This window comes from Xenopus laevis, chromosome 5L, assembly GCF_017654675.1.
Source record: "Xenopus laevis strain J_2021 chromosome 5L, Xenopus_laevis_v10.1, whole genome shotgun sequence".
Lineage (NCBI taxonomy): Eukaryota > Metazoa > Chordata > Amphibia > Anura > Pipidae > Xenopus > Xenopus laevis.
This window is the reverse complement of record NC_054379.1, coordinates 111,061,557-111,088,440: the sequence shown is the minus strand read 5'-3', so window position 1 is coordinate 111,088,440 and position 26,884 is coordinate 111,061,557. Positions and strand designations below refer to the sequence as shown.

The 26,884-nt window shown below is 39.3% G+C and overlaps 1 pseudogene; it reads right to left on the bottom strand.

Annotated features, from left to right (window-relative positions):
- Positions 1 to 1,010: 1,010 nt before the first annotated feature.
- LOC108716353 lies at positions 1,011 to 25,829 on the bottom strand (annotated as a pseudogene).
- Between the last annotated feature and the right edge of the window lie 1,055 nt (positions 25,830 to 26,884).

Genomic DNA, 26,884 nt, shown 5'->3' with positions numbered 1-26,884 from the left:
CAAGTCCATTTTACAAAATTTGGCAGGTTATGGAATGTTTGATGTCAATGTTTTATGTGTTATTACAGTTTTGCTAATGAAGGTGAATTTCCCTTTAAGCTGAGTCTCAGTTCTCCCAAGAGACTTGCTTATCTTAAATAGTTACAATTGTATCTTACCTTACCTTGTATCTTACCTTAAATTGTTACATATGTGTCAAAGAACAGGTACTGAGTATTCTGCTCTCTCTGCCAAAAGCCTCTTGTTTAATTACATTTCATTTACATTTCTTTTTCTGGCTGTTCAGGGCAGGAGATCAAAGACAAAGTCGGCACATTTCAGTAATAATCCGGGACTGCAGACTGAGCTGTCAAAATTGGGACTCTCCCAAGTAAAACAGGACAGTTGGGAGGTAAACCAAATCCGCGCCAATTCTAGCTAATTTATTTCAAATGTTCCTGATAATTAGTAACATTTTTCCATCTTATTTTTCGGAGTAGCACTGCTGCACAATGAGTGGAAGAATATTTTTCTTTTCAGCAGTGAGGCTCTAAATACCCAATAGGATCTTCAAGCTAATGCAGAACTTTACTTCCAAGCACTCCCCACCAGTATTGTTGTTAGTTCTAGTATTATTATGACTTTCTTCGGAATCTGCTTGGCCGTTTAGTTGACAGCAATACAATTGTTACTTGCAGAAACCTTCATTTCCCTGTCTCCTGAAAAAAAAATTACAATCATTCAGTATAATATAGTATGCTTAGTGACAAATAAAAGGAGGCAGAGGAAAGTGTTATCAGTCTTCATCTTATTTGGATGAGAACAAATTATATACAGCAGAGAAAAATATCACCAAAATTCTGCACATTCTGGCACTGCAGGGATTATAGCACAGATCCATACCGCCTGCAATTCTAATGGTTTAGAATGTATCTTTCAAAATATAAACACAACTCTGAATGGACTAATACAGCGAGTTGGGTCACATAATAATGCATTTACGATAAAAGGAGACAAAACACAAAGTCCTTTCACACTATTGTATCCACTGCATACATCTTGGCGGTTTCAGTTCTGGGATGGGAATCAAATTTTACCGCAGAGCCTCCTGAGCGTAAGTAGGTTTTTCTTGAAAAAGAAAAATGGGTTCTGCCATATCCATTTTCTGAAAAGTGCACAAAAAACACATTTTTGGAGAGATTTTAATTCCATAACGGCAAGCTGATTTTATATGATGCGGAACAGGGAATAGCGAGGAATAAATAGCAAATTTCAGTTCACTGTTTCAGTTGTGCAAGACTGACATTAGGCTTTCCTGACTGCCACATTCAAGGATTAATAAATGACTATACTGTTGTTCTGAAATGCTTTGCTAAGAAGTACATCTTTTTTATTGGACTGCAATTTATAAAACTGACCCCCATCAATTTGTCAATAGGTAAAGTATTTATTGCAAAATCTAGGTAACATGCAGCAACTACTGGGGGTGGGGGTAAGTCAGGGTGTGAATAGGAGCCACCTGTTTAAAAACAAAAATGTGATTGTTACTTGGGTTACTAGACCTTATGCAAACTCTGGTGTGTTTATAATTTTTAGGTCAGTGTGCTAAGAAGTGCATTGGTGCCATATATTCATGCTCCAAAATTGTATCAGAGTTCCATTCAATCCTGTATCATGTTGTATTTTCCTTGGTGTTGCTCTTACTATTTAAACCACTCATTTTACTCTCTTTATTGTCTACAAACACGTTATTTCAGTTTAGGTAAAGTTAGGGACATGAGATCTAGGCAGTCTTGATTTAACCTCTGACCCCTCATCCAACCATGAAGGCAAAAGGAAAAAAGAGAAACGTGTATACTTTGGGGCCCACTATGGGACAAGTATGGGTTTAGGTAGGCTTTAGTTAAGGACTACAGTGCAATTTATTTCTTTTATGAAGACAAGGTAGACTAGGTTTTTTTTTATATATGTTTCAGTCCCAATACCTCTACTGTATGGGGATATTTACTAAAATCTGACACTTCTAAACTTCCACACTCTATTTGACTTTATTTATTATTTAAAAAGCTCAAATTAATCGGTTCAGGGAAAACCCCAAAAAAATCTCTTCCACTGAATTGTACCATTTTTTCTGCCTTTTTCCCTGAATTGTACGATTTTTTTACAGTTGTTGCCTGGAAAGCCCGAAAGATTGGATTTTCGGCTAAATCCAACACAGAGCACGATAACTTCAAATTAGGATAGGGACCTCTACCGTTGACTTATACACAACCTCAGCAGATCTGAGATTGCGAATATTCGGATTGAGACTTTTTGCAGCATTGGACTTTCATAAATCTCGAAGAATTCGAGTTTTTAAAGAAAACCCGCAAAATTTGAGTTTTGCACCAAAAATTCTGACCAGATAAATTTGAGGTTTAGTAAATAATCCCCTTAATGTTACTTTGTACTTTCTCAATGTCCTGGAGCTTTCCTGTTACATTATTAATATGGGAAATAACACTCCATGACAAAAAGTGCCCATAAGAGCAAATGGGGGTTAGAATTCATGGATCACAAAGCATTCATATCTTGATGTTACAGTGACTTATTTAAAAGGATGGAAATAAAAGGGCAGAATAAGAAAAAAAAACATCTGAGTGAATGTCCCCTTGTCAAACACCATGGTTAAATGACAGCAATGCTGTGTGATTCTGGTGATCTGTTATAAGAACTCTTTGATGACAACACTTGATAAATTATTTAAAGATTGACAAAAAACCTGTTTTCGGAGCAATTTAAATAGAGCTGTTGTGAAAAATGCATAGGTGCAGGTTATATGCATGTTGTACGTCAAATTCACTGCAAGATTAATAACACAAGGTAAAACCGGTTTTTGAGATTCTGAAGGCTGAAACTGCTGATCTAATGTTTCATTAAAAAACTGTATATATGAATAGTTATCCCCTGCGAGAAGCATGTCTAAATGGTTTAGACAATGTTAAGATTGTGCCTGTGCTCTCATTTGATTTGGCAGATTTAAATTTGCTTTTAACCCAAATACTTCTTGTAGGAAAAGCACATTATACAGGACACTCATTCTAGGACCTATTTATCATACTGTCTAAAAAGTGGAGTGAAGCATTAGCGTTGATGTTTACCAGAGCAAGCCAATCGGCAATTCAATTTCAACAGTTAGAAAACAAAAGCAAAGGTCTGATTGGTTGCTATGAGCAACATCACTGGTAATGTTTCACTCCACTTTTTACACAGCATGATATATATACCCTTCAATATAGTCCCATAGCTTTGCAAGGGCAGAACATGACTCCCTTCCTGGTCTTGTCAGGTTTCCTAAAAAATTTCATTTAAGTGTCAGAAATCTAATAAATGAGATTAACATTTTTTATTTCTATTTGATTGAATAAAAGAAACTGGCCAAGAGCAATATATTTCCCAATTAAGTAAAAGTGCTGAACTCTTTCTAGTGGATCTACAGCTGAACACATTGCTATCCATTTCCATTCTTTCCTGTTCATTTTAACTAGACACAATATTGTTCTTTATATCGGGCCATTTACTTCATCAGAGGAAGGAGCCGGCATGCTGTTGTGACATTCTAGGTGCTTTGTTTTCATCAACTCAATAAGTTCATCTTAAACTATTGTTTTATTTTGTTTTATGTGCACATATTGTTACCTAGTTTTATGTTTTTTTAATGAATTTAAATAAAATGTAGAATGTCCTTGTATGCAGGCTTTGTTGCAGGGGCGTAACTATGGAGGAAGCAGACCCTGCGGTTGCAGGGGGGCCCAGGAGTGTAGGGGGCCCAGTGAGACCCTAATTAAATAGCAATTTTAATTAGGGATGCACCGAATCCAGGATTCGGTTCGGGATTCGGCCAGGGTTCGGCCTTTTTCAGCAGGATTCGGATTCGGCCCGAATACTTCTGCCCAGCCGAACCCGAACCCTAATTTGCATTCGGTTCGGATTCGGTCCGGTATTCGGCCGAATCTTTAGCGAAGGATTCGGGGGTTCGGCCGAATCCAAAAAAGTGGATTCGGTGCATCCCTAATTTTAATATATCTTGGTAAAATAGGCCAACTTATAAATATTTTGGGGCCCTAAATTGAATTTGCTATGGGGCCCAGTAACAACGAGTTACGCCACTGCTTTGTTGCATCAGAATCGATTTCTAATGTTTCTTACATTGGTATCAAAAACATCTACAGAATATCTTTATAACTTTACTAAAGTGATTCTTTACTGACAACAGATTTTAATACTTTGGGATATGGTAGAATACAAGCTTGTAACTTGTTTAATATTCCATGTAACCAGGTGTATTTATTAGATTTTATTGGCTGTATTTAAAGAATTAATTAATACTAGGACACCATTTTCTGTCTATATAAATATCACCTTGTATTTTGTGTTTTATAGCTTTGTTCTAGCCTGCTCTTTCCATCTTTTTTATGTTCTGCTGCCTTGGCCCATTTTTGCTTCTGCTCTCACATTGAGTTCTGACTTTTATTTCAGATTTACTTCATCCCCTTTGTTAAGGTGATGGAAGATATGGAGCTTTGTAGTCCACAGGAAATCGCCTCTCCCGACAAAAAGTTAGAAAATTACCTTTCCCTCTGGATTAATGGAAATCACTGCATGTAAAACATACAGAGCACCATTTTAGTATTGTTTCCTTTTTCCTCTTATTCGTTTACTTGTGCTCTGTTGTTCATGCTTTACTGCACCATACTGTTTTCTTTTGCAGAACAAGAGTAGGGGAAGTACAGCTACATTAACAACATGTAATGCAATTTTGCTGTTTTTTCTTTTTGAATACAGGTATGGGATCCGTTATTCATAAACCTGTTATCCATAAATCTCCATTTTGATCAAATATTTGAAAATTTTAAAAATGATTTCCTTTTTCTCTGTAATAATAATACAATACCTTGTATTTGATCCCAACTATGATATTATTAATCATTAGTGGAGGTAAAACAATCTAAATGTTTTCAATTATTTAAGTGACTTAAAGTATGGAGATCCAAATTACAGAAAGATTCCTTACTCTGCATAACAGGTCCCATACTTGTAGTGAAATTAACCCTGTTTTCATTACCTTATACCAGGGGTGTCCAACCTTTTGGCTTCCCTGGTCCACACTGGAAAAAGAAAAATTGTCTGGGGCCATACATGAAATACACAAACACTTTGTAAAAGTAAAGAAAATACACAGAAAAGAACTACAATACCAGTTGGATAACCAGATGGAGCTATACATTGGAATATGGAACACCTGGATATTAAATAGACGTATTATTATATTATTATGACGTTTCCTCTGGAACTGAGCATTTCAAGCTGGGCCGCATTCATATCCATCCTGGGCCGCATACGGCCCTCGGGCTGCAGGTTGGACACCCCTGCCTTATAATGTAACACAATAAAGCATAATAATACATATCTTACTGGGGCCTTTGCTGAGATTTAACTCAGTCAGATTTAGTCAGAGTGGTATCAAAATATTTTTGACTTATGACACCTGTTTAAACATTAGTAGGGACAAACCTTTTATTAAAGGAGAGCTATCTATAGTCTCTGAATCTAGAAAGTACAACTGGCTTATTGGAAATGCTGCCGACAAAGTTATACAAGGTTAGAAAGACTGGGTAGAGCTTTTAATTCTTTCACGGAGTTTCATACAGTGTTATAAATAGATTATTCCAATCTGTTATGCTAAGGCTTGCTTATTTAACTCCTGGCCAACTACATGTAACCCTTCCGATACCCCTTTGTCAGTGTTACAATCCACGTGTTGCGCTTACCTGATGACACGGGACAAACCTGAGCTACTCCGCAGTGGTATTGAGAGAGACTGGGTACCTGGTACTTACTAGCGCAGTGCCTCCACCTAGTGGGATCCGGGAATGCACCTACGGCTGGCCCCACTAGGAATACAGTAATAACACACACACCTTATTGGTTAAACTGAATAACTGCTTATCTAAAATAAATGGGCACCCAATACATGCAGCACTCCTAACCAGTGGCAATAGGGCCTCACTAACTAACTTTCTAGCCCAATCTGTCTATCTAACTAAAAGAAACAAAGTCCTAAATCAGCAATCCAACATTTTCAGCTCTCGAAATCTCCGGGACCTGACGGTTTCTCCACTCTATACTACAAAAAATTTACTCATATTTTAGCCCCTCACTTAACTAAAATGTTCAATCAACTTTTATTAGGAGACTCCTTCCCTCAGCAAACCCTCACTGCTAATATCACCCCGATCCCTAAACCGAACACTGACCTCACAGACTGCAAGAACTACCGCCCCATCTCTATTCTTAACATTGATGTAAAAATTTTGGCCAAAGTCCTAGCTGAACGTCTGAATTTGATCCTCCCCTCAGTGATCCATAGGGACCAAGTTGGCTTCGTTAAGGGTAGACAAGCTTCAGATGCAATTCGACGACTATCCATTTTAACCACCCAAGCACAGAAACTTAAACTTCCATCTATGCTCCTAAAATTAGACATTCGGAAAGCATTTGATTCCGTTGAATGGACCTATTTATACCATACACTACTTAAATGGGGCTTTGGCCACAATTTTATCACCTGGGTTAAAGCCCTATACCACGAACCCTTGGCGAGGGTCATCATCGGTGCTCAAACATCTACAACCTTTCCCATAGAACGTGGCACTCGCCAGGGTTGCCCTCTTTCTCCCCTGCTTTTCGATCTGATTTTAGAGCCTTTAGCCATAGCAATCAGAAACAACCCCAATATCCATGGCCTGAAAATCGGACCCCAAAAGCACTCTCTTTGCCTATTTGCAGATGACGTTACTATGGTCATTACACGCCCCCTTACTTCTCTCCCACATCTGTTTCAAACCCTCCAAAATTTTGGTTCCATTTCTGGACTGGTAACAAACCCTGAAAAGACGGAAGCACTTAACATAAACTTGCCCCCCGAATCGACCAAACTGCTCTCTATAAACTTTGATATTCATTGGAATAAATCACATATTACCATTCTGGGAGTCAGATTCACCACGACTTACCACCAATTATACAAGGCTAACTACCCATACATATACAAGAAATTACGCAAATTGCTTGAGGACTGGGGTAAATACCACATATCATGGATAGGCCGAATAACGGCAGTGAAAATGTCCCTCCTCCCGAAATTGCTCTACCTGTTTAGAGTGCTCCCTGTGGATATCTCAAAGACTGACCTCAAATCCTTCGAGAAGCATATTACTTCATTTATCTGGAACTCCAAACCCCCAAGAGTTAATAGAAGGACTCTAGAGAGGAGACCATTAGACGGAGGTTTGGGGCTTCCCAACCTGAGAAAATATTATGTGGCCTCTCAGCTGGCTCACATCCCCACGGTTCACCTCCAGCCTCTGCCTCCTCTTTGGGTTGACTTAGAAAATATACTGTTACTCCCCCACTCGGCGGAAGCCTTGTTTTGGGTACCCCCTTCTAAGCGCCCACCCATACCCAGTTACACGTTACAACATACCCTTGCGGTCTGGGATCAAAATGCGACCCTATACAACCTGATTTCCCCCCATACACCGGCAGCTCCTATTGTTCGCAACCCCATTTTTCCCCCAGGGCTACAGGCCTCCTCTTTCAATTGGTGGACCTCACACCGGTTTCTTAGGAGCCATAATCTCCTCACAGTTAGAGGTCCCCTTACAATGGCATATTTGAAAGAAAACTATGACATCCCAAACTCTGAAACTTTTAGGGCAGCCCAAATTCTACACTGGGTTAATCAACATTGGCTTCGGAAGGTCCCTGAAGCACCTATACAAACTTACTTTGAGAGATGGTGCACCAATAATTCTGTCACTCTCAAAGCGGTTTCTCTTCTCTACCGTAATATGATTTCTCCAGCCAGCCTCACGGACTTAAACTACATTAAGATGTGGCATAAGGAACTAAACTTAGTCCTCCCAGAAGAAGACTGGGTGAAAGCCTGGGACAATCTAAAACACAGTTCCAAGAACACCATAATATCAGAAGCAGGCTACAAAGTCCTCTTTAGATGGTATTTGACTCCAGTGAGGCTGGCTAGAATTTACAGAAATACATCTGATAATTGCTTCAGAGGCTGCTCGTCCTCGGGTACCATGTTCCACATTTGGTGGTCTTGCCCTAGGGTGACCAGATTCTGGACTCGGGTCTATAATATGATTTTTTCTGTTTTGCAACTCAACTTAATCAAGTCCCCTTCTGAAGCCCTCCTATGTGTTCCCCCTAATGGAGTTCCATCTTTGCAGCTCAAATTGCTAAACCACATTTTCCTTGCTGCTAGACAAACCATCGCTAGGTCATGGAAGTCACCCAGCATTGACTTTGCTATATTTAAAGGGAAAATGGACTGGATTTTCATTAATGAGAGACTTACAAGTTTAGCCACTGAACATTACTCTAAGGTTATGAAAATTTGGCAGCCCTGGATATCCTACAGGTTTGGTGACGCCACTCCCTGGAGTGTAACGACCCTTTAATATGTACGACATGGTCCTGAGAATGTGATATGTGTATTCCACTATTTCAACCCCCTTATACTCATTAACCAGGGGGCATTGGTACCACCCTGAGATTCATCCCCCCCCCCCTTTTTTTTTTTTTTTCCCTTTTCCCCGTTACCCGATACAGTAGCCTGTTTGGCTATAACTTAAATACTTCCCAAGTTAGTTGAATGACTCCCCAGTGTGTTTATGTATTGCTCACAGGAGATCCTGCCTCTGGTTTCTATATTAACTGTACGATGTAAACTACTAAGAAGTGAATTGATACCCCAAATACTGCTGAGTCGTACAGTCAAGATACTTGTATTAGATCTCTGCTCATTGCTCATTGCTTATTGCTCGCTCTGTACTGGAAATATTATGTTGTGATCAATAACATGTTCTCCTGCGAAATGTTACTTTAAACTGAAGTTTATTCTTTGACAACTTTATAAATAAAAATATTTAAAAAAAAAAGAAACAAAGTCCTTTAATGTCCTTTCAATAACAGTCTCTTTATCTTCAAGTGCTTCTTTAGGGTACTGTCCCTTTAAACAGGATACTCACTCCAAATACTCTTTGGATATTTTAGAGCTCTCTCCAGGCAAGTCCAGCATACAGTGTGATTACCAGCCCCTTTGGATGCTCAGATAGGAATCTCCTGCTGGTTGTTCCTCCAGACTGTATTCCTTTCACACTCTCTGTCTTTCCAGGCACAGTATGTGGCTTCCCTATGCCAGCCTGATCCAAATGAATGCCTTTGGTGCAGCCTCTCAGCTCTCTGGGCCCACCAGCAGCTCTCTGTCCTCTTTCTCTGTCCACCATGTGGCTCTCTATGCCAGGCTCTCTTCTTTTGCCAGTCTCTGTGACTTCCTTTTCCTGCCAGCCACTCACTAGCTGCTGTGTCACTTCCTAATGCGCTGAATAGCTGGTTGCTAGGTAACAGCTTACAGCACAAAGACACATGCTCTGTGCTTGGTCTCTGCTTACAGGGATAAGAGCAAGGAGTTTGCACAAATTCCCTACATTCATAAATCTAGAATTTGTTATAGACCACAGCATGTCCCATCCACTAAAACACTTTCCCAGGCTGATCTTTGTGTGGTTTTGTTATAAATTGTCTTGATTAAATTTAATTGAAATTAAAAATGTACATTAAATCTTTACATCAAATACTGCAGAAAAAGGAAATACTTTTCAAAAATTGTAATTATTTGATTAAAACAGAGTCTATGAGAGATTAACTTCCCATAATTTGAAGCTTCCTGGATAATGGGTTTCTGGATAACTGATCCCATACCTGTGTGTGCGTGTGTGTATTATATAAATAATAAAACTTATATATATAATATAATGTATAATATATATATATATATATATATATATATATATATATATATATATATATATATATATATATATATATTTATTTATTTATTTATTTTTTAATGTATTTAATATGTACTTACTCTTGATGATATCTGATAAATACCAAAAAATGCCTACATCTTTGACAAATAATAAATTTAGCTCACAGTGTGAATTTAAACCTAGCAAAGCCCTAAACCAAAACAGAACTTGCCGAAAAAAACTGTATAAAAAGCTGTGCAAAATAAATGGCAAATTTATCAAGGTGTTTACGCCGCCTGAATGCCAGATTCACAGCTTCAGACATTGTGTAATCCATTAAAGTAAATGGGGAAAAATCAAGTGGCAAAAAAGTTCCAGCAAAAGCCGCTCTAGGAAAAAACACATAAAAGGCCACAATGGATGATTGCCATATATTCCCACAGCAATTTTAAATGGCTGTTATTTGCGGAGGTACTTGGTTGCTGAAAATCAGTCCAACGTTTGATAAGTACACTGCAATTCCTGATGATATTTGGGGATTGGAACGCTGTTGTTTTACACAGCATAAAAAAAGGCCCCTAGGTGCCTCTGTTTGATCATGTTTCATGTTAACCATTTAATTACAAAAAAAATCATTGTTTACCTTTAAAAAGATAATGGCACAATACCAGGATACCTCCACATAAAAAACATTCCAGTGATCCAATCATTCCAAGCCAGCAGGACCAGCCAAACTTATACTGGATTCCAAGGAAAACATTATGAATAACCAAGGTTGATCGCTCAACGTAAACATCAATGGCATACCACACTGAGCCAATGATCCCAGGGACCCCTGAAGGGGGAAACAAAACAGAAATGAGGGCAAGTAGAGTAGAAGAAGAAAAACTGGATATAAAATGTTTCAGAGCAGTTTAATTTTTATTATTTGAAGTTTTGAAATGCTCTCACCTAGATTAAATAAGTAGAATGCTCTTATATAAACCATTTAGGACAAAAGGATAACTGAATCATAACATACAAAGGGATTTCATTGTTATTGGCCAAAAGAGTCTGTTTACAAATAGAGAAAACCTTATGGAAGCTTTTGGCACACACAATGCATCATTATGCATCACATACTGTATGTTTAGATGAAAAGGGCCACTTTAACTTGTCATTTATTTACCCTAACACATTGCATTGCTATCAGAAATGTAAACCTCCAGTATCTTGTCAAGAGGAAGGCTTTTTAATGTTATTAAAATTATATATTTCCTTTATTCATTATGTGTTATGTGTTTACCTAAGCCAAAGCTAAAACTGAGAATTTATTCAAGGAATGATACCTTTTGGGATCAGTTTCAAAATGTGTCTAAATCATGGTGGAATAAAGGTGGAAACTGAAGGACATTTTCCGAAAAGCATACTGTATGTGATTGCCCATTTAGCAACCTCTGGACAAAAGATATTTGTTTCAATTCTCTATCAAATACATAAGAACAATGCATGATATTAGCCGTGTCCTAACACAAAGTTGCAACCAGGCCCGGATTTACAAATGAGGCGCTACTAGGCCGTCTCTACTCATCTCCCCCTCTCCACCTGTGTCCCCCCCCCTGCATCTCTCTCCCCTTCCCCTCCGTGACTCCCTTCCCTTCCCCCTCAGTGTCTCTCTCCTCCCTGTCTGCCTCCCCTTCTTCTTCCCCATCAGCTTCTACTTCCCCCTCCGTGCCTCTCTCCCCTCGGCTTCCCATTCTGCTTCCCCTTCCGCGTCTCTTTCCTCTTCTGTTCCCCCTTCCTGTCTCCCTCCCCTTCCCCCTCAGCATCTCTCTCCTTCCCGTCCGTCTCCTCTTCTGCTTCCCCTTCCGCGTCCCCCTCCCTTATACGCATATCTTGAATATACGAAGTTGCGCATGCGCAACTGACTTTAATGCCGCCCCTAAATTTTTGCCGCCCTAGGACCTGGCCTTTGTGGCCTTGCCACAAATCCAGGCCTGGTTGCAACAAGTTTTTGATGTGGTTTTTGTATCCTCATGGTCTCATTCACATAGCAGAATATCGGGTTTTCTCCTTACCGGCAAAAAGCAGAGTGATACCAGCTACATAGCAGATCTTTAATTTGACATCAGATTCCTCCGTCAGGAATTTGACACAATCAACGAATGATGAACCCAAACCCAGCTAAGATATCTGCTGTTATCATCAATCCACGTGTTGCCACTAATTTCACTGCAAGAAACAACCACGCATTGTTAGAGACATCAGTAAACCCTCATACTCTGCAATGCTTTACATGGATTATACATCATTCGCTACACTAGATACATACTATTGCATGCATAAACACTAAGGGGCATATTTATCAAGAGAAAAACTCCCATAAACTCCCATGAACTCGAAATTCTATAAAAAAAAAAAAAAAAAAACACCAATGGAAATGTATTAAATACATGTGATTTTTTAAATTCAGGTAAATTGGATCGACCTGCAAATTCAAATCAAATTCGAATCAAATTAGATTCAAATTTTTTCACTTCAAATTTTTTTGAAAAATTCGATTTTCAAAAGTCAACCAAACGACTCCAAATTGATTGTAGGAGATCCCCCATAGGCTAAAACACCAATTCGTCAGGTTTTAGATGGTCAATAGTTGAGTTTGAATTCTTAAAGGGACAGTACATGATACATTTCGAAATTTGAATTTCAAAATTTTTTCTAACTCTAATCGAATTTGGACTATTCCCAAGTCACATTACACTAAAATAAACTCGAAATTCAAATTTAAAAATTCAAATTTTCAATTCAACCCTTGAAAGATCTGCCCTTAAAGAGCATATAAAGGCAAAAAATTAAAATCCCATTTTTACTTTCTTTAATGAAAAAGAAACCTATCTCCAATATACTTTAATTAAAAAATGTGCACCGTTTTTATAAGAAACCTGGCTGTATGCAGTGAAATTCCCCCTTCATTTACTGCTCTGGATAGGAATTGTCAGATGGTCCCTAACTGCTGAGCAGGGAAACAATCATACTTATACAGCACTTATGCCCGCCTTACTTTCCAGCCATGCAGAACTCAAGCAGATTTGTTTATGACGATCTCTAAGCAGCTCAGACCACACTGAGCATGTGCACAGTCTTAGTCTTGCAAAGATGTTTAACAAAGTTACAAGATGGTGACCCCCTGTAGTGAACTTTGAAAGCATAAATTATTTGTTTGATTAGGCTTGTGGTGCAAGTTCATGTTTATATTTAGTATACAAAATACAGCATTTCTAGCATTATTCTATTTTAGACTTTACATGCTTTACATTAAGATACATTTTATAAGCATTAACCTGTCAGTATGTTTTTGGGGTGTGAAAGGGAACCAGTGCAAGCACAGAGAAACATCCAAGACCTTGCAGTACCTTGACAGGAATAGAACCTAGAACCCCAATGATGCAAGTTACAAATGCGAAACAAAAACTGTGCTTTCAACTATAGACATGATGAAGAAGCTGATATATATATATATATATATTTTCTGGAGAACCTTACATTTCAAATCCTTAATTTAGACAAGTCACTTTATATGAATTAAAGATCCATATGAGATTGGTGCACTGCTGTTCACAGTCTTCCACTGAATTAGAAGCTTTTGGTACAAATTATCCCCACACAATAGATTTGTCTGAGTGCTTTTAAATTAGAGAAGAACTGTAGAACAACCTAGTTAAATTACTCAAAAACTGTAGAACTGAAAGATGTCGTAGGGGCACATTTACTAAACTCGAGTGAAGGATTCGAAGTAAAAAAACTTTGAATTTCGAAGGTTTTTTTGGGTACTTCGACCATCAAATAAGCTACTTCGACCTTCGAATACGACTTCGATTCGAACGATTTGAACTAAAAATCGTTTGACTATTTGACCATTCGATAGTCAAAGTACTGTCTCTTTAAAAAAAACTTTGACTACATATTTTAACCAATGTTTAAATGATTGTTTAGTAAAATCTCCAGGTCCTGAGCCTTACCTGTACCAGAGTCAGGGCACAAAGCAAATGTGTGAATCAGTAGCTTCAGCCAGTAGCATATAGTTACAGAGCCAGGAGGATCATGCACAGAAAGTCAAGAGAAACAGGAATGCTTTGAAACCAAAAAGCCAAAGAATGCCAGTTGGCAGCCAGTTTATAAATATGGGAAAACATCCCAACTCAACATTTAGAAAGAAAAGGACACAGTTTATGCAGATTTTAGTGAATAAAATAGCTACTTTTATTCAGTGCTGCTACTGCTGCATATTCATTTAAGCCTCTTGTGTGCTATTTGATATCTGATTTCTGTGCTATAACCAATATATTCTTAAGGCAGAAAACGGCATAATCTGGTCTGGACTCCCTCAGCTGATAACCTGCTTATAAATTAATAATCAAAATATCCCTAACAGTTACCTGCTGCAATACCAGAAATATGTTGCAGAATAAATATTTACCAGTATTGCTTTCCCTTCCTCCCACATCTTTTATCTACATTTGGCCCCTCTGAGCTGCGTTTGACTGAAGGGGTGTGGCCCAGATGTTCCAGATCAGCTTGATCCATTGCAACTGTATCAACTCACCCTCCTCTCCAAAAACTATGTGTAACGTCTCTGTCCCTGACAGTAAAGATCATTTGGGTCCAACCTACAAATCAGCTGGTTGTTATGGGTTACATAGCTAGGGCAACCTTTTCCTGTGTAAATGTATTTTCAGGGATAATGTCACCAAATAAATGTTTATCATGTGAAAGGCTCTCCATGTTAGATTGAGGTTGCTCTGAAAATGCTCCACAGACTTAATGTGATTTTTTCCCTTTAAATAACAGAACTGCAACTGTTGCGATCTGCACCATGATGTATTGCACTTTGGAGAATTACAGGAAATCTGAAATGTGTTCTCAGAATGATGTTTAGAAGCATAGTCTGAGAAATCCATCAGTCTTAAAGATTTAAGCTTGTGTGGGATTCAGAACTCTTACAGAATAATGCTTTGGATTTCATGGAATCAGACAAATATATTTCCCAAACCAGACGTAAGGTCAGAGCAGAAAGAGGACAAATATATTGGATGTAAAAACAAGCCTTGGGCAAATGGCAATATTCCAGACATTATACGATGAAATAAACACATTTGGTTACAAAGAAATTGATTATTTAGCGAAAGGGCCCAAACTTTAATTCTATAAAGTTTCTGCTGGCTAAAAAGCACTATGCGTTTTTGCACCAAACAAAGGATTCCCCTTTTAAAATCACATTAAGGGGCATATTTATTTTGTGCTGTAAAAAAAAATAAGAAAGAAAGAAGTGGTAGTCACATTTTAAACATACCGCTGTATAGAATAAAACAAAAAAAATAATAATGTCACCTGGAACTACATTTTATTTTGGCAACAGTTTGCCTTAAATTGGGTAGGAGAACGTTTACTGGCCCTGGTGTCGCAGTATTTCCAGGCTTCTCACAGTCTCCATTCAGAATTTAGTGCAATTACAGTGCATTGTGGGGAAAAATGTGTTTGCATCTGAAAATTTGACTTCATGTACTGCACTATGCTTGTAAATTACACTTATTTTCAGCTGTATGAGAAAATGTTCTGTATAAATTCCTAGCGAGTGTAACGCTATTTTGGTTACTGTCCCTTTAAATAATAGCTTCCTTGGCAATTCAGGGGCCCTGAGTCCCTTTTGCAAGTCGAAAAGTACTGGGAACTGGGAATCACAGCGCAGTGCCTCCACCTAGGGAGCACTGAGGAACTTACCTCAGAGGAATCCCCTAGGAAATAATAAACACACACTTTGCGGATAACAATATTTAACTTTATATAAACTGTAAAGTAGTAACTAATACACAAGTCACGCCTGTATGGGAATATAAGGGACACCACCTAATTCCCTATAAGGTTTTAACTATCTGTTCAAACACAGTTCTTATAGTATCACAGTCCCACTTGTCTGGAAGGGTTAAAAGCACACAGTTCAAATTGCAATGTCCCTTTCCCCAGAGCTCTTATTCCCCTGGTAGCGCTACCTTTCCACAGAGTACCTTTTCCCTTGGAAAATAGCAGCTTCCCACGTAGCAGGCAAAATTACACAAGGCCTGTCTTCCTGTTAGGCTCAGTACTGTGGCAAATCCTCTCTTCAAGGGATTTATTCAGCAATCTCTCTCAGAGGCAGATCACAGTGGAAACTCTTCTCAAATGGCACTTTCCTCCTCTGAAGCTTTAGCAGCGTGGCAGGGTCAGACAGCCTCTTTCCTGTTCCTTACACATGGCAGTGGGCACTCAAAGGGTTAATCCCCCCTGCCGTGAGGAAGGCACAGGATATGACGAAATAAAAGGACTTCCCCCAAACATGGCGCCCATTCTTTTTCTTCCTGTCGTGAAATACCCCCCTTGTGTACCAGCAGAACTGCTCTCCTCTGTTGAAGCTCCTGAGCCGAGATCCTATCTTGTGTGTGCTGCAGGAGAAGCCGGCGGGTTTATGGCCATCCGTTGCCACCAGTGCGATAAGTCGCAATGCCGTCCATTCGCGGCGGCGCATGCGCGATAAGACGCTGAAGCGCCCTTTCGTAGCGTCGAAACCGGATGCGTGTTTTCGCGGCGAAAATTCGGGTAAGCGCATTTAAGCGCAGGCGAAAAAACTTAAAAGCTGATATTTTAAAGCTGTATGCAGCTTCTCTGCTGTGAGAAAGAAGCAGAATTGTGCGATCAGGTGCACAGCTTGGTCCCAGGTGTAAGTAGTTGCCTATGGGAATCCTTTATACGCTTGAGCCCAGGTTGTTAAAAAGATTAACCTGTTATGTGTATATGTCTTATAGGCTGTCTGTAATGAATCACAGACGATCACACTCAGGCTCCAGGGGGTAAGCATGGAAAAGAGAGCTGGGACTATCTGCATATTGGAAAAGAGAAAGTAAGTAAGTAACTACTTCTTCTTGTATCATAGGAGCTCTTCACATGAACATGGAGCAAGAGGAAGCTCCGAACTCAGAGCCCCTACAGAGAGTACCAAAAGCTGCAGGCATGAATGTGTAGCATGTGGAGAACCGGCCATAAAAGATAAGAGGCTGTGTAGAGATTGCCTAGCAGATGTGGGTAAACCGGCTGCTGATCAAATGACAAATATGATGGACTGGATGCAGTCAACTATCAAACAATCCATGGACTCCATGGTAAAAGAAGTTACTGGAAAAGTTATGCACAATTTGAAGGAGCATAGTCAAGCTCTCTCCTACCGAGCTAGCTCCAGTTCAAGCACACCAACTAGAGAATGTCAGAACTGGGTTTATTCTAGTAATTCAGAAGGAGAGATTCCAGATTCGGATTCAGAAGATATTGAAGATGCAGACACTTTATTTAATATCGAGTTTATTGAACCATTAATCAAACAAATGAGATCCACACTGGACTTAGACGAAGGCATACCTCATCCCAAGCAAGATAAAATGTTTAGGTCAAAAACTAAGAGAAACCAAGTGTTCCCAGTACACGAAGTGATCACAAATATGATCGAAACAGAATGGGGAACTCCAGATAAAAAAATAGGAGAATCCAAGCGATTTAACAGGATGTATCCATTCGATGATAAAGAGGTGGAAAATTGGATCTCCGTACCCAAGGTGGACGCCGCCATTACTAGGGTAGCTAGGCGTACTACATTGCCAGTAGATGAAGGGGTATCCCTCAAGGACGCAATGGAGAGGAGACAGGATGCCAGTCTAAAGAAATTGTATTTGATAGGTGGAAAATCTTGCAAAATTTCAGTAGCCACCACTTCTCTAGCAAGAGCCAACAACATATGGATCTCTGATATAGAAAAAGCAGTAGAAGAAGGAGCTGACAAAGAAAAAATCTTGGAAATGATCCAAGACATGAAAACAGCCAATAATTTCACAGCAGAAGCTTCATTGGAAGGTGCCAGAATAGCAGCCAAATCCATGGGACTAGCGGTAACAGCCAGGAGGGCACTTTGGCTCAGACACTGGCATGCGGATGCACAGTCTAAACACAATTTATGTTCACTACCCTTCAAGGGAAAGTTCCTATTTGGCGAAAGATTAGACCAAATAATTTCAAAAGCATCAGCGGGGAAATCAGCATTTCTCCCTCAAGATAAAAAAGACAGAAGAACGGCAGTACAGCCTTTTAAAAACCAGAGGTCTTCCTTTCGAGACTCCAGACAATATAAACCAGGAAAACCGTTTGGTCGTCAACCTTGGAGATCTAGATTCCAAAACCGTCCAAAAAATGAACAATCTGCAGGACAACAAAAGAAAACAGCATGAAGGTGCGCGAGCCCCGCTGGCCCAGGTAGGTGGGAGACTGAAGAACTTTCGGGCAGTGTGGGCTCAACACATTACAGACCTCTGGGTCATCAGATCAATATCGAGGGGTTACGCACTAGAACTAAGATCTACACCAAAAAGAAAATTCGTGTCTTCGGACAAGCAGAGATCAGGACAGAACTGGAAAATTCTTCATTCTATCCTCTCAGACCTCCTGAACAAGAAAGTAATAGAAGAAGTCCCAAAACGCGAGCGGTTTGCAGGCATTTACTCCCATTTATTTCTAAGAAGGAAACAAAACGGCACCCTTCGTGTAATCCTCAACTTGAAAAGTCTCAACCAGCACCTGCATATCCAAACCTTCAAGATGGAATCTATCAGAACAATCACTATGCACATTTGCCCTGGAGATTGGATGGCAAAAATAGATTTGTTCGATGCGTACCTCCATATCCCCATTTGGAAACAACACAAGAAGTTCCTCAGGTTTTTCATTTTAGGAAGACATTTCCAGTATCGGGCCATCCCCTTCGGTCTAGCCACAGGACCAAGAATATTCACGAAGATATTGGCACCACTATTAGCTCACCTAAGAGTTCAGGGGATCCAAATATTCGGTTATCTGGACGATCTTTTCATCAAAGCTCCCTCCAGTCAAATCCTCTCCAATCATATCCAAATAGTGGTGACCACGTTGGAAAAATGGGGATGGCTGATCAATTGGGACAAAACTCTCCTGATTCCAACGCAAGAGATTACCTTCCTAGGGACGATCATCAATACAAAAGAAAGTCATCTGAAGCTCCCTCAAGAGAAAATCCCAGATCTCCAGAAACAAGTGAGACAAATAATTTCAAAACCCATTACAACGGCAAAGAACTGCCAACGCATCCTGGGGAAACTCACTTCTACAATAGATGCAGTGAAATGGAGCAGAATTCACACAAGAATGCTCCAGATAGAATTCCTGAAACAGTGGGACAGAGATCATACGAACAACCTGCAGGTAATAAAAATTTCAGAACAGACCCTACTGTCTTTAGCATGGTGGCTGGAGGAGCAGAACTTGAAGAATCCAGTATCAATTTTGCCACAAGTGTGGGAGATTGTCACCACAGATGCCAGCAAACTGGGCTGGGGAGCACACTACAGAAACATGACATGCCAAGGCAAGTGGTCCAGAGAGGACAGCAGGAGGAGCTCCAACTGGAGGGAACTGAATGCAGTCTTACAGAGTCTAGTGAGATTTCAGCAGGCACTCAGAAGGAAACAAGTCCAGATAAAATCAGACAACAACACAGTGGTCAACTACATCAACAAGCAAGGGGGAACCAAGTCGAGAACTTTGTTAAACACGACCATAACTATATTTGCATGGGCAGAAAAGAACTTGGAAGACCTATCGGCTTGTTACATCCCGGGGGTTCAGAACACGCTAGCGGATCATTTAAGCAGGAAATTCCCAGCAGTGGGAGAATGGGAACTCGACCAAAAGACCTTCGAGTTGATTGCCAACAAATGGGGTCCCTTCTCCATAGATCTAATGGCGACATTCCAAAACAAAAAAGTACAGACATTCTGTTCTTGGGGGAAAGACAGAAGGACAACATTCTGGGATGCGTTCTCGTTCCCATGGAAATTCCAGATGGCATATATATTTCCTCCGGTGGCAGTAATACCCAAAGTGATCAAAAAGATCAGAGCAGACAAATCAAATGTGGTGATAGTCACTCCATGGTGGCCCAGAAGACCTTGGTTCCCTCTCCTGATGCAGATGAAACAGGAGGAGCCGTTTCATCTTCCGGTCTCTCAGACAATACTTCATCAGAGGGACAGACTACACCCAGACCCAGAAAATTGGTCTTTGGTGGCATGGAAAGTGAAAGGATCAGACTAGGTAAATTGGGATTGTCCAAATCTACTATCACCACAGTACTGGCCTCGAAAAAGATTTCGACCCATATCAAATACGAAAGAACTTGGGAAGTCTTTTCAAAATGGTGTAAGGAGAAACACCTGGATCCATGCAAAACTTCAGACATCTCAGTTATCGAATTCCTACAAACAGGAGCAGACCGAAAATTAAACATATCTACCTTAAAGGGGCAAGTGACGGCAATTTCGTCCCATACGGGTGTCCAATGGGCCACAAGTCATCTAATCAGGAAATATTTCCAGGGGTTAAAAAAGTTAAACCCAATTGTAAGGTCTACAGTGCCACCTTGGGACTTATCTCTTGTTTTGAAAACCTTAATGGAGCCTCCCTTCGAGCCTCTGGAGGAAGCATCCTTAAAGCACTTATGTCTTAAGACTGTATTCCTACTAGCTATAACATCAGCTAGACGTGTAGGAGAGCTCCACGCTTTGTCCATTAAACCTTCTAAAATGTCATTTTTCACAGATAAAGTTATCCGCAGAACGGAGGATGGATTCTTTCCGAAAGCAACTTCCAGGTTTCATCAATGTCAAGAACTGATTCTTCCAACTTTTTATCCCGATTCAAAAGATAAAGAGGAAGAAAAACTTCATAGATTGGATGTTGTAAGATGTCTCCAATTTTATCTCAACAAAGTGGCTACCTTCAGAAAAACGGATTACCTTTTGGTAACAATAGGAAACAATGGTGGAAAAAGAGCATCAAAAAGCACTATCGCAAGATGGATAAAGCAATGTATACACACAGCTTACTCATTACAGTCAGCACCAGAGCCAACAATAAAAGCGCACTCCACCAGAGGGATTGCAGCATCCTGGGCATTCCGAGCCCAGGTGTCATCAGAAGAAATTTGCAGAGCGGCCACGTGGTCTTCTCTCTGCACTTTTTCCAAACATTACATGTTTGATACTTACTCCAATAGCTTGGCCAACTTTGGTCAATCAGTACTTACCGCAGCTACCAGTATTAAATAATTGCATTGAAATGTTGTATTGGTATTTATTCATATTGTCCCTCCCTTTGAAAGCTTGTTAAGTCCCTTTGAGTGCCCACTGCCATGTGTAAGGAACAGGAATAGGGAAAATCATATCATACTTACCGAGATTTTCCTTTCCTGGACTGGAACATGGCAGTGGGCAGGGGCTTCCCTCCCAGGGGTATTTTCACTCAGTAAGATAGAATGGGCGCCATGTTTGGGGGAAGTCCTTTTATTTCGTCATATCCTGTGCCTTCCTCACGGCAGGGGGGATTAACCCTTTGAGTGCCCACTGCCATGTTCCAGTCCAGGAAAGGAAAATCTCGGTAAGTATGATATGATTTTCCCTATTCTGCACTCCTGCAGACCTCACAGATCCAGCAGGGCCTACACACACAGCTTCACAGTCTGGCACACCCTCTCCTCCCAGGATGCACTGCGGTCTCCAGCCAATCAGGTCGCTCTCCAGCCTGTTACTGGGCTGAATGATGTCACAGACAGAAAAGCAGGGGAAGGATTTCTCTTCTCCCCTACATTAGCATCACCATTATTTTGTACTGCAGTGCAACCACTTTAAAGGGGGTCCTGTCACCCTAAGAAATAATTCCAAATTATTTGTCATCATGTTAGTTGAGCAAAATAAAACTTACTTACACTACATTTATTATTTAAATTCTGTTTCCTTCAGTCTTGGAATTACACAATCACAGCACGCAGGCAGGAGCCATTTTGTGGACATTAAGACAAGTTGTATCACCTTAAAATCTTGTGTATGTGCCCAAATGGGGGGCCTAATGCCCATACACATTGCCCTAAGCAATTATAGAGTGTGAGGAGGGAGGGGGAATGTGAGAAGTGCAGTGACATGTAGGAAGTGCTGAATGGAGAGTGAAAGTAATAGACTGCCCCACTGTATGTCTCAGGCATAGAGACGGGCAGGTAATATTTGATAGACAGCTCAGATATTTAAACGCCTTTATAACAGGGATTGATGCTTTAATCAAAAAAACTATTTGGGTTCCATGTTTAATTTAACAACTTTTTTTATACAGATTTGTATGTGTATGTTACAGGTCCACGTAACATGATAGTAGCATTTTGTGCTCATCTGTATGAAGAATGAAACAAAAATCTTTAAAATATTCCGGTATAGTCAACCTGCAGTCCATCAGATGTTTACAGCATCCTACTGACCTCTGATTATACTTGGAGTTATAAGCTCAACATCCATGAATTACAGTCGCTACTCATAAACCACTGGAAATTGACTTTGATAATATTTTTTACAGTACCAAATATTAATGTTATTAGTCTATTAGTCTATGCTGTAGTTGCAGTCAATCCATGGACATTTCTGCAACTAGCAATCTTTTCACTATATGCTCATCATGCTTCCGAATTACTGCCTTACTTAAGAACAACCCCATATATCAATAAATATATATGTGTGCATTTTAACCTAATTATTAAATAACAGATGGCCTATGTATGGCCTATGTTATGCCACGTAATAAAGTATCACTATGGTTACTGCAGCATCCAGCAAGCAAGTAACCTTGACAATAAGTCATTAGAAAGGCAATTTCCAGAAGAGCTATGTGTCCTGACGCAGTGCTCCTACAAACTTTTATTTCTCCTCTTGAGCTTAGAAGCAGCATCAAATTGCTCTGTAACTGCAGTAGCTGGAATGCTATGGGTCATTTGCTTGCATGGACATACCAAACAAATCTCCAAGGTCATTAGGTAAAGAAAGAAACCCACTCAATCACACATTAATGCCCGAGGCATGCCTTTGGAGGGCCCTGCGTTTATTCGAATCTCAGATACGTGAGAATAGTTGCCATCATTTACTAAACCTCCTGTTAATGAGCCACTAATACTAGATAACACTAGATAACACCTAAAGGTGCCTTTGTGTGTCAGATACAAGGTTAATATGCTACGTAACGAATTTAAATTATTTTAACTAAGCCTAGCTGTAATTGTTTGCAATTACAAGTGCAAATATATCAGCTTGGGCCTTTAAATGTTAGTTCTGTTGCATGGTCCCAGTTTATTGTACAGCACAAAAAATACTTGACATGTATAAAGAAAAATATAGGCTACGTAGGCTTTATCTATTTTCATTTGATTTGAATATATAATTATTTCAATATATATATATATATATATATATATATATATATATATATATATATATATATATATATATATATATCAAAGAAACATTCTTTATTTTGTTTGTACTGTATGCATATTCTTTATAAATAGCTATACAACAGCAACCCTTCTGCTCAATAACAGATGATGTGTTACTATTGCTGCCCCTTTTCGAGGACACCAATATGGTAAAACAAGTTACGACTTCACACTTCAGTGCACACATAAATCTTGTTTGCATACACATTATTCAGAAATTGATTGATACCCCCTCCCCTCTGGGTTTATACAGTAGTTTCTGCAAAAGATTAAGGCTATGGCACTTGGGGAATTTTGACAGCTGCTGTAATCAAACCCATTTAGTCAGTTTATGAATCTTCCTGCAGAGAGACCTAATATACAGTAAACATGTGTGTGTGGTAAGTAGAATTAGGGAAGTGCAAATACAAATTTGTTGGGGTGTGGGACTGTATGAGCAGAACAATAGGATCTTTGTCAGGGGAGTTTCAGGCCCCTATGAGATTGTGAGGTGGCCAAGTTGATGCCGCCCCCTGCACTTACACTTTTCAAGACAGAGCGGGGAGACGGAGGGCCATCACTAGTGCAGAGAGCACTAGAAGGGCCCAAATTCTGGTTTAAAAATAAGAATTTTGGCTCTTTATGTTTGCAGGTGTGTCTTTTTGCTGCCTCTGGTAACTTGCAGGCTTCTGCCGACTGAGGTGAGTTTCACCCCATTGGCGCAACCCCCCATTTGACTTTTTCCTAGTTTCTTAAAGTGACCCTGTGTTGTCAGCTATGAAAAAAACATTTGCCCTGTTGCCCTTTTTCAGCATACACAAATGGTTTATTTACCTAAACTACATTTAACTTCTATCACTATATTTATATTAAGCAAATACAAAATTGTGAAAAACAGCAAATTCTATGCATTATACAACTAATTTGAGTTAAACAGATAAAATAGAGTCTATGGGCGAAATTGTTCCCATACCTGTATTTCAATGGGTAGAAATTATTTTAATTTTTATTGTCACAGGCCTTAAATAGAAATAAGTGTGCTTGAATAATAGAACTTGCAAAGTGGTAGATAGCCCTATTGTTTATTCTGTTATGAATATTATGCTCCTTTGTTTATGTACAGGCAACTTATCACACAGCGCTTTACAGAGAATGTTTAGTCATGCTCTCAGTCTGTGCCCGAGTGAAGTGTGCTTTCTAATTTCCCTATGACAAACCAAACACACACATACACACCATTGGCAGTATAATTGTAGTGAAGCCAATTATTCTACCAGTATGTTGTTAGAGTGTGGTAGAAAAGTGAAGCGGCTACGAAAAAAAAATATAACACAAGGGAAAAACATTCAATTGTGTTCCAATTATGTCTGGCATCAGCAGGCTGGCAGGCCAGATACATTTACACGAAATGCAGGAAAATATGAATTTGATTATTTTAAAAACTCATTTTGCAAAAATCACTGTTTGTGAAGTGAACAGGAAAACACCCCCCCCCCCTCCCAGTTACAAGATGGGGCATTCCAGCTACTGTGTGAGGAGTCCTTTATCAGTTTTCTGTTCAGCTTATTATACAAATAACAGAACTCATTTAACTTCCTAAAAGTGCTTTTCTTACCAAAACAAGAACAAAAAAGCTGAATTTGACATTAGATATCAATCTACTCTAAACAGTAATAAAACCTAAACCGGTATAGCATCTATTAACTGGAAACCCTCCAGAGAGCTCAAAATTAGAGGAAAGCTTTTCAGGCAAATACTTGTCCTTTATTCTGCATAAAAAATAACACAGTACCTTGTACAGGTATGGGATTCGTTATCCGGAAACCCATTATCCAGAAAGCTCCAAATTACAGAAAGACCGTCTCCCATAAACTCCATTATAATCAAATAATCCAAATTTTAAAATTTCCTTTTTCTGTGTAGTGATAAAACAGTAGCTTGTACTTGATCCCAACTAAGATATAATTAATCCTTATTGGAAGCGAAACCAGCCTATTGGGTTTATTTCACGTCTATATGATTTTCTAGTAGAATTAAGTCATGAAGATCCAAAATACAGATCCATTACCCAGAGTACCCCAGGTGCCGAGCATTCTGGATAACAGTTCCCATACCTGTACTTGATGGTTACTAAGCTGCCTCAACACAGGCTTGTGTCAAAATATCTTATTGGGTTTTTAAATATTTTTTGTAGCATTTTGGTGATCCAAAACAAAGACTAGGCTACTTATCTGAAAAACCCAGGTCCCAAGCATTTCAGATACTATATCCCTTGCCACTACCAAAATATAGATACTGTTTAGCAAAAGTATGTTAGTCTGCATATACTATATAGTGCCTTGTTGTCATGACATAACTAGCAATAATTCTGGGTTCTATACAAAAGACAATGTTGCCAAATCAATGGTATATTCTTTGTTTATAACCATATTGCTTAAAGGACACACATTTATTTTCTTGATGAACCTTAACCGTTAAAGCCAGAGTTCAGTGATCTTACCTCCAGAGAATCATCAGCATTTTCCAGTCCAAGTTGCTGCGATTAGAAAGCCAGCAGAGACAAATGCTAAAATAAAGCCAGTATACTCTAGCAGGGACCTCATTATGCCAAGCCTGACATCAGAATATTCCCCATAGATAGGCTTTGCTCATCAAATGAGACAAATACAACACCTTACAATCAATGTTACTTAATATGTACAATATTATTCCTACTGCTCACTGTATCCAAGCAAAGCAGCAGGAATATAGCAGTATGTGTAATTGGGTAAGCGACTAGGTTGACTCCTTCCTTCAGGTCATGGCACTAACATTAGGTTCCTGTGCTCCCATCCAGTCACGTCCAGTACACAGGGGAATTCATTAAATCTGCAATTTAGAAAGGGAGAGCTGGGGTTTGGCTCAATGAAAAAAGTGATGTGTAAGTCAGAATGGGGAATAAGGAAACAGAAAGATCAGTTGTTGTAATACCTGTCAAATTGGCACAGAGGGCTAAATCTAAATGTGTTTTCTGTAACATGTTAAACAATAATGCAAATAGCAAAGCCCAAGCACTACATTAGAAACAGCGGCAAGCAATTAAATACAAGACAGACATACATCTTCTGCTAAAAAAAATGCAATTGCTTGTGTTGTGGATCTCTTCCTTTAGGTTCTACATGGCCCAAAGTGCAGAGAGCAGTTTGAACTGGTCAAGGTGTAAATGGCAGTAGGGGGAGGCTACTTGCACATACCCCTTAGCAAATGAGACCTTTGAAGTGAGAGAATGCCATCACCAATAGCAGCCAGTCTCTTTAACAATTTGTGTGTTGGACATTTATGGGGGAATGTAATAAAAGTGGGTAAAGGAAAAAATATTTGCAATGCGAAAAGTTATGCCTCTTAGCGAACAAATTATAATTTGTGCGAATTTAATATAGCTTTTGCGAACCCGGAAACTGTTTAGCAACTACTTCCGACAGTGGATGAAGATTTGCAAGTTTTATAGTTTGCGCCAGTGCGCAGTGAATGTAATAAAACTTCTTACTAAATAAGTTGTTATGTTTTGATTTAACAAAACTCGAATTTATCTCATTATTATATTATTTAAAACAAACTCGACCTAACTCAAAAAATTTGGTGCAAGAAAAGACTTGATAAGACTTGATAAAATCCAACA